Consider the following 10,000-nt stretch of genomic DNA (forward strand, 5'->3'; position numbering starts at 1 on the left):
AAAGAGTGAATGGGAAGAAACCTAATCGAAGAGGATGAAGACCCGGAAGTGTATAAAAATAGAACAGGAAAAAAAGAGACAAGAAGCATTGAAAAGAAAAGCAATGGATGCACAAATCCTTTAACAAGCAGGAGAGTTTGCCAACAAGGAAACATGGCCATGGCTACAGAGAGGCGAAATTAAGAAGGAAACTGAAGGAATGATAATAGCTGCATGAGATCAGGACTTACGAACAAGATATATTCAACGAGCTATAGACGGAAATAACAGCTGTCAAAGTGAATCTTCAGGACTTGCTCAGAATTAAGATAAGATACGACATGGAGCAGTGCTAAAGCACTCTATTGGAGTATTTGATGAAAATATGAAATATAATGTAGCAACAAATGGTACGGACACAAACTTCTAGCTGTGGCAAGAAAGAAGCGAGGTAAACTACTCGGGGACTACAGAATAAAGACGGACAGGGTGATATAAGTACATCAACCAGACATAACCCTGGTTGACAAGACAACGAAAAAAGTATCATTCACAGATGTCCCCAAGCCCTATTCTATAGACCCTCGATGTCCCAGGACTGTGGGACTTCAGGGGCGGATTTAGAGCTGGCCATTTTGACAAATGTCCTAGGTCCCCCACGTTTAGCATTCAACTGCAACACAAAAGTAAAAAACTGCGAGTTATCATAAATGTGTGTTTGAACATTTATTCTACGAGTGAAAAAAAAATGCTTCCTTAGAATCCTCTCCTTCTCAATGGTACAATTTTTGGCTTAAAACCGCCACTCCTAAACCCAGCCTTACTATATATAATTGTTGTTATCCCAAAATACTATGATCTCTTAATTCAGAGTAGGCTTTCATATTCAATGTGTGTTGTAACGACTTCTTGAATGACTCTTTAAGCACAATTTGCTATGCTCAAAGAGAGGAAACTATAAGAGTACATGCTACTGTATCTTTAAAGATTCACTAATGAATGGATAATTCTCCCATATTTGTTACATAGTTTGTTGCCAACTTCGGGTACAGCATTATTTTTACTTTAAAGAGAACATGAGTGAGAATGGAATATGAATTTGATATTTTTATATGACAGTCTTTCTTTGACCAAGTGAATAGGAGTTAGCCTTGAAATCCTAACTCCAGGAATGAAAAGCTTTCAAGACGAGAATTTAATTTCTTTCTCTTGGTGAGTAGTGAGGAAGGAGTGGGGCCAGAAAGCAAAATCATTAGGATAAGTTTTTCTTTGTTGGTGTTTTCTTAAGATGTCTACCATACTATGTAATATCCCACTTTTCGAAGAAGTAATGCTAGTCAATCATATGGAAATAAAACTTTGACTAAACAATAAAACCCACCTTTATGATCGTTAACACGAGTTTACCTTTTTCATGAGATATACTACAAGTATATCAATATTATTCCATTTCTTTTTCTTTTTTTTTTCTTTTTTTTTTGATTCTGCATGAAAATGCTTCACATATACAATTTTTGTTAAGACATTAGATTTAATATTTTTTTCCCTTTCTTTTGATGTTTAAGTATTTGATAATGTAGGAATACCTTCCGAGGGCTGCGAAACTCGCGCAATGGTTAATAATATATCCTGAAGTGTATAAATAAACTACCAAGATTCCGAGTTGTTAATGAATCGAGGTTCGGCATCCGGGTATTAGCTCACCAACCGCTTGTAAACAATTACATATTTTTTTAATCATCATCATTCTCATGCCCTGTATTTTTTCTAGAATTTTCCGCGTGTTTTTTTTTTCTTTTTTTTCTTCTTTAAATATTATTCGCTCAACTCAGACGGCAACAATGGGAGCTAGCAAAGACAAAAGACTTTACAAGGAAAGAAAACTGCAGCGATCCAAACAAAACGCCCCTCTCAGTCCAAATTCGCTCCATTCTCTCCGTAAGTCAATTACATAAATTCCAGATGGCTCCAGAGAAATAGGTATCATTTACAAAAACCTAAACAACCACATTATATATCTAAATTAAATGATGCGATATGAAAAAAAATACAGAAAAACTTATCATAAAAAAAGAAAAAAAAAATAATACAGTAAGAGGCTTACTGATATCCTACATCCTCCGCACCATAGGAGTATTTACCAAGTCACCTATGCACATAAAGATTAAATTCATATAAGGCATAGTATTTAAAATTTAATTTCTCTGGTGCCTAAAGAGCACGACCTCTACTTGTATAACAATACAGGTTCAACAAAAGGTTGTGCTTTACTAAATTCACTCACATCAGCATCCTCACTAGAATTTACAGAAACCAGCACAGATATAGAATTATCATGAGTATCACTGCAAAGACCATAATCAAATACACTTGAAATATCAAGATCAGGTTTTTTTTTTTTTTGTATAGGTCTATTGATAATACCCTTAGAAGTTTTTAGATAAATACTTCTTATGAGACAATCTTTACTAGAAGAGACCTTTATAAAATTACCCCAAGTGGTCATGACAACATAGGAACATTATCCATACTAACCAACACCCTAGAACCTTTCTTTAAATTACATTTACATACGAGACCTTTAATGTTACAAGGCAAATTTCTTATATACTCTGAACTCCATTTTTCCTAAAATTTTCTAACTGCCTTTGGCGGTTGGATTCTCGCATACATGAATCTCTAGAAGATACACAAGAAAAATATTTGTTATCATTATCAGGTTGAAAACCAGCAGTAAGACCAGTAAAAAAATGTGAAGGAGTCAAAGGATTAGAAATGTCAGGTTCTTCACCCACAAAGATTAAAGGTCTATAGTTAATACATGCTTCGACTTCATGCGATAAAGTTTGTAATTTACATCTAGATAGGAACTTTGTAACCTGAGGTTTCTTCAAAGATGACTTTACAGACCTTATCAAACGCTCCCACCAAGGAACACGGGCCACATTAAACTTCAACAGAGGAGCTAGTGGTCCGTAATGTTGCTGCAAGAAATGTGAAGTACTAACAAACGTTTTTGCAATATCAGAATAAAATGTTGAAGCAATACCACGTCTTTATGTAAATCTACATACGGCAAGAAGACAATCAGCCAAAGATAGAGAATAGGTAAGCTTTAAATATACAGAACGTAAAACAGCACACGTAAAGAGTAAAATATACACCTTCTTGGAGGGCATGTTGGCACAATGCAAGGTGCCGGCATAATCTAAACCAGTTACAGTATAGGGGGAAGCTGATTTGACTCTTAGAGGAGCTAAAAGTTGACTGCAGGCCTTCAAATCTTGCACACATTATTTACATACAGCCTTAGCTCACCTCCGAAGCCAAACAATCCAATAGCTATTTCTCAAAGTACACATATGAGTAGATACACCTGTATGTTTTGAAAAGATATGTTGAAATTGAACAAAAACCTTCATTATATGACTTGGGGGAAGAATGATAGAATGTTTGCCTTCATAGGACAGATCCGAGTATTCCAAACGACCCAAAAGAAATCCATTATCCAAAAAGAGGTCTAACTTATTCAGAAGGTTTCCTTTGTTAAGCTGTTTACCTTGAGTTAAAGCTTGGATGTCCAGAGGATATACTTCCCTTTCCACACATTGAAACAATTTAGTCTTAGCCATAGTTAACTCATCATAAGTCAGTGGACCAAGGTATTTGCTATACTGAGGTTTACAATTATTAATAAATCTCGAAGTCCAAGCCAAAATATTGAGAGCTTCAGGAAATCTCTTCCACCTGGAAAATTCCAAAAATTTAGGAAAGGGTTCTGCTGCTAAAAGTTCTGTTGCTAAAGGTTCTGCTGCTATACAAGCAACTGCAGTCTCATTATGATTTTTATTATCATTCAACGACCCCTGTACCTGCTCACACTGTAAGGTTAAGGTCCCCTTAAGCCAGGGTGGAGCAAGAAAAACAAATAACAGAGAGAGCAAGTCTCTCTACAGATATCCCTCTAGAGATGAGATCAGCAGTGTTTTCCTTACCTGGACAATAATGCCAACAACTAGGCGAGGTTAACGTCTGAATAAACCCTATCTTTTACAAAAGTCCTCCATCTACTAGGGTCTCCCTTTATACAAGACAAAATAATAGTTGAATCTGTCCAACAATAATAGGATACATCTTCCGTAAAAACTCACGCAGACCTGACAAATACTAATAAACGCTCAAAAAGTAATGCACCGAACAACTTTGATTAAGGCAATGAAACATTCTTGATAGGGGCTACTTTAACTCTACGTAATGCAAGAGAAACGTGAACAAGATCCTTTCTCTAAGCAACTCTTATATATACATAGGCCCCTAAGCCACTTTCAGATGCATCCCCAAAGGAATGAAGTTCTAATCCATTTATGACCTTCCATTGTAGGCTAGGAAAATAACTTCTCTGAATCTTCATAGGGTACAGTTCCTTGAAACCATTCAACCTATTTGGAAATTTCAAATTCAACTCTTTAGGCCATACTTTATCCCAGTTAAGCCCAATTCTCCATATATCCTGAAAAGAAATTTTAGCAAGCATAAGAAATGAACTAATCAAGCCAAGAGGGTCAAAGCATCTGGCTAAGACACTTAGAACAATCCCCTTAGTAGATATCACTTCAGAATGAGACTCAATAATAGCTTCATTAAAGGTTGAACAATATTCTTCAGAAACCCATTGCATACCAAGAATCTTTACATATTCATCTCTCCCAGATAACTCAAATATTTCATGGAATTTCTCCCTTAAACCTTTACTATTTTAATTCCACTTAGACGATGACATACCAGCCTCAGCCATAATTTTGCTTGCTTCATTGAACTTGTCACATGACTCAGGATCACTGTCAGCACCTGACAACCTATCATCAACATATAAGTTATTATACAATTTATTTACAACTTTAGAATAAGGATAGTTTTTTCCTAAATGATGTTTAATGGTAGTATTTAATATAAATGGTCTGCTCTCATTACCAAAGGGAACATGAACAAATCTCATAGTATGTACAGTATCATCACAGTTCCATGAGAATCTATGTACATCTTGGTCCTCTCTCTGAACCTTGATCTGCTGGAAGGCCTTAGTAATATCTGCCGTCAAGGCTACCTTACATCTTCTAAATCTTAGTAATATTCCAACTGATCTGGATTCAGAGAAAGTCCACATTCAACACAGTTATTTAAGGAAATTCCATTATAATCCACTGCGGAAGCATCAAACACAGGCCTAAAGTTGGTAGAACTGCTACCTTCACGCACAATAGGTTGGTGAGGTAAATAATACACATGATAAGATGTAATTTCAGAGGCAGGAACTTCCTCAATAATCCAATCTCTCTCATATTATTTAAAAACCTCATCATATCTTTTCCTTAGATCAGGGTTTTTATCATGTTTTATATTATAATGATTCAACCTTTTCCTGGCCAGTTTTCATTGTTTAGCAACCTTTGTTTAGCAACATAATTTTTCTAAGGTAAAGCTAGCTCATACCTCTCATCATTAAATTTTACCGTTTCAGAAAATTTAATCATCACAAAACTTGATGCGCTATTATTAAAATCAGCCGCTTTAGTACAAATATCAACAGATTCTAAATCCCAAAAGTTATTCAAAGCAGATTCATAAACCTTATCAATACACAACAGTTGAGAAGTAATATTTTCCTTATCAAAAGATTCATTACAAGAACCAGATAAAATCCATCCAAAAGACTCTTGGGCAACTCAGTTTTCATATTGTACAAATTTATTAGGTAACATGAACTTTCATTCAGCATATAAGCCTACTGAAATGTCAATATTTACATAACCGCTATTCATGTAATCCTCTGCCAACTGTAGAGAAGAAAATTGCTTAACATTTACAGCAGGGACACTATCGGGAAACAAAGGTGCACATACATAGGGTATCTCAGATGCAAATATGGAATGACTTTCCCCTTTAATATCAATCAAATTTAAATCATATAAATTACATTGATTACCTTTGGAAACCTAACCACCTCTAAATGGTGAATATGATAGACATTCATTAGTAACCCTTCTAGGTTGGACTCTCATAAATTTACCAATACCATAAGATCTATCTGACCCAGTATCAAAGAGTACAATAGCTTGGCATATCCTTTTCTTACCTCAAACCTTGGCCTTCGCAGTCTGGAACACACTACATGTTTTAGAGAAGATATTATTATCTTGGTTAGATTCATAATAGGTTACACCACAATGTGTGAACTTTTCGGTATGATTAGCAACAGAAGAACCACTCATGCCTACGTCTTGACCAGTAAAACTAATCTCAACTGCATCAGATTCAATTCGTGCGCAACACAAAACGTTATGACTTTCTTTAGATTTCACACATTTTGCTGAGCACCCCTTTTGAAAAGTGACCCTTCCCCAAACATCTGAAACACAACTTAGTAGACCTAATAACGTCTTCCCAGTCAGCCAGAGAGAGATTCAAAATAGCATTACAGTTTTCACGTTTGCAACATTTATCACAGAACATATACTGAGTCTCATGCTTATATAGGCCTACACCTACTTCGGAAGAAGTTTGAAGGGCTGATGCAGAACTCTGAAATTTCCCTTGAAACTTACCTCTCCTTCCTGATTAAACATCATTTAACTTTCCTGCATGAATATCTTTAAAAGAGTCTGACCACTCTCGACGCTCATTTTCCCTCTGTAAAAAATTTCAATAACCAGGAAAGATCCCTTTTATGCCCGGAACCTTCCATAAATACTCCAAACGGATGTCACTTATGTAGACAAGACAAAATAGCAGGTGTCATAAATACCCCATACTGTCCACCATCTACTCCAAAACTTTCTAACATATATACATGATGGGTGAAAAGATCATTTACAATTTCCCCAAGGAGGGTATATAGTTGGGGCTACCAGCAAAAACCTTAGCAGGAAATGCAACACCTATTATAGCCTGAATATGCCCAATAATTAGTAAGGCAGAATGAAGGAAGTAAAATTAAGGGAAAGCTGTGCTTTTACAAGCAATAGGGTAATTAACACTCATCTGGGATAATCCCTGAATCACTATCCTTGCTTCTCCTTCTAACCGTGGTTGCAAATAAGATTATGTTTTATAGTATGACTATGACTGTCATCTACTAAAGCAACAAATCTATCCAGAATAAGTGTCATTCAGTTAAAACACCAATGAGTTTAGGTAACTTTAGTTTCGGAAATCTCCAATTAACGTTGCACGAAGATTCACTAGAAGCAGAACCACTTCCACTAGACCTAGGGGGACTTTCATCTCTAGCCATGTCAACTAATCTTTGAGTAGCCTTTATAATGGGAGCTCTAACTTTCGCAGAAACTGATCTGCTACTCACTGTCCTCTTCCAATTATGCTGAATCACTAATTTTAAGTTCCAACATTGACCGAGCAATATCCAAGGTGACCAGACGTCTGTCAAATTCGTCAACAGCGTCTTGCAACTCCACTTGGGTCAAGTACCGGTGGTTCAACAATGCCTTTAATGCATCTGAACACCAGGGGGCCCATCCACAGGTGGTGCCACAGCTTTTCCTTAATTTTACTTCATTCATTTTGCCTTACTAAACCAAGACGGGAATCAGCAGCAGTATCAGGAGTGATATCCCATTTCTAGGCACCATATATTCGCTCCACTCAAACAGAATCAATAGGAGCGAAAGAGGATAGAAGAATTTACAAGGAAAGACAACTGCAGGGATCTAAAAAAAAAAAAAGGAAAAAAAAAATCTCACTCCAGCTCCGCTTTATTTTCTCGTTTAGTCGATTACATAAATTTCAGATAGCACTTGAAGATAGGTATCAGTTACAAAAACCTTACCAATCACATTATATATCAAAATTAAATATTACAAATAGAAACAAATTAATAGGGAGATATCTCACAAAATAAAAAGAATGAATTCAGAGGAAGTCATATAAAAAAAAGAAAAAAAAAAAAAAAAAAAAAAAAAAAAAGGATCATGTGTTCCCGAACCAAAATACGTATAATAAGGAAAGTAGAATGGTAAATAGCACCATACCTAATAATGTAAAATGGTTTCGCTATATTGACGACATAATATGTGTGTGTCCTGTAAATGAAAATTTAGATAACTTTTTTATTAGATTGAATAGCTTTGTACCGTCAATAAATTTCACCGTGAAGCTGGAGAATAATTGTACCCTATCTTTTTTGGACTGTCGCATACACAGATGTAACAATAGACTCAAGTTTAGTGTATACAGAAAGCCCACGAATATCTCAGCATATAACCATTACTACTCAAATCAAGGCAACAAAGTTAAGAAATCTGTATTTATTTTTATGTTTTTAAGAGCATTTCTAGCCTGAATCCCTGAATCTATTGATGATGAAATTGTGTTAGATGATGCACTAAGAACAGCAAAAAAGACCGTTTTCAATAATGATAACAGGAAAAACTACAATACACAAAATTTACTTGTACTGCCTTATAGTGAATCTTTTAAAGAAATTCCCCAACTGTTGAAAAATGTTTATGTAAATGTAGCATTTGAGAGTAACAATACAATAAAAACAGCCTCATTAAAGAATTCTCTTGACATTACCAAGGGATGTGGATATCGTATTCCATGCAATGCTTGTGAAAAATTCTATATTGGTCAAACTGGTAAAGCCCTAGAAAAGAGAATTGAACAACATACGAAAAGTGTCAGATATGCTCAAGATAATAATGCACTCTTTGCTCACATTAGAGATAAAAATCACACTATTAATTGGTCAGGTGCAAAGAAATTGGTTCATTCAAATAACTTATTGAAAAGAAACATCAGAGAGTCCAGTTTCATAAAAGAAACCTTTGAAAACAATTTGAATATTGGACAGGGAATGTATAAACTCGACGCCTTTATATGTAAAAAGATTTGTAAGCTATATGAAAAAAAAAAACTTTAACCACTTCATGTATAACTGAATGTATTTTGAATAATTAACGTCACTGTAAAATTAATATTTAACCCTAAGCTACCATTCAATGAAGGGTACAATTATTTTATATAGTATGCATAAGTACATTGGTACTATATAGGGTTATGCTAGATATAAGTATTGATATATACGTTAATTATATGATTAAGGTAATGATGTCATATGTACATATATATATATATATATATATATATATATATATATATATATATATATACATATATATATATATATATATATATATATATATATATATATATATATATATATATATATATACATGTTAATCATATGTATAAAAAACATGTATATGTAAGTCTATGTATGTGTCTATATGTATACTAGTATGTGTACACTTATGCATATGTCTATACATATAATATGCATGTGTGTGTATGAATGCCTCTCTGTGTATACGTATGTATATGTCGTTTTATATATTTATATATAGATGTGTTTTATATATACATATAGTTTTGATTACTTATTTATATAGACAAGGCTACCGTTATTCATATAAATAAAATGTATTGAAAGTCAAAACAAGAATTTACCTATCACCAGAAATGACCCTTTTTGGCAGATGTCAAATGAGGTCTGATCTCCGCCCAGTGCACACCTGATAACTGCCCAGGTAACTGGTATGGGAGTGTCATTGTTCTATAAGCCTCTATATGTATGTTCTTACGTTTAATTTCCCTATAAAATGTAAAGAAACCTCATTCAATAAATCAGTCCTCTGAAGAAGTATCACGAAACTAGTCAGGACTTAATCTTATATTTCGTATTTTCATTTTCCGTGGTTTTTCTGCATACACACACATATATGTATATATATATATATATATATATATATATATATATATATATATATATATATATATATATATATATATATATATATATATATATATATATATATATATATATATATATATATATATATATATATATATATATATATATATATATATATATATATATATATATATATATATATATATACTGTATATATATATATATATATATATATATATATATATATATATA

Source organism: Palaemon carinicauda, chromosome 20 (assembly GCF_036898095.1).
Source record: "Palaemon carinicauda isolate YSFRI2023 chromosome 20, ASM3689809v2, whole genome shotgun sequence".
Taxonomy (NCBI): domain Eukaryota; kingdom Metazoa; phylum Arthropoda; class Malacostraca; order Decapoda; family Palaemonidae; genus Palaemon; species Palaemon carinicauda.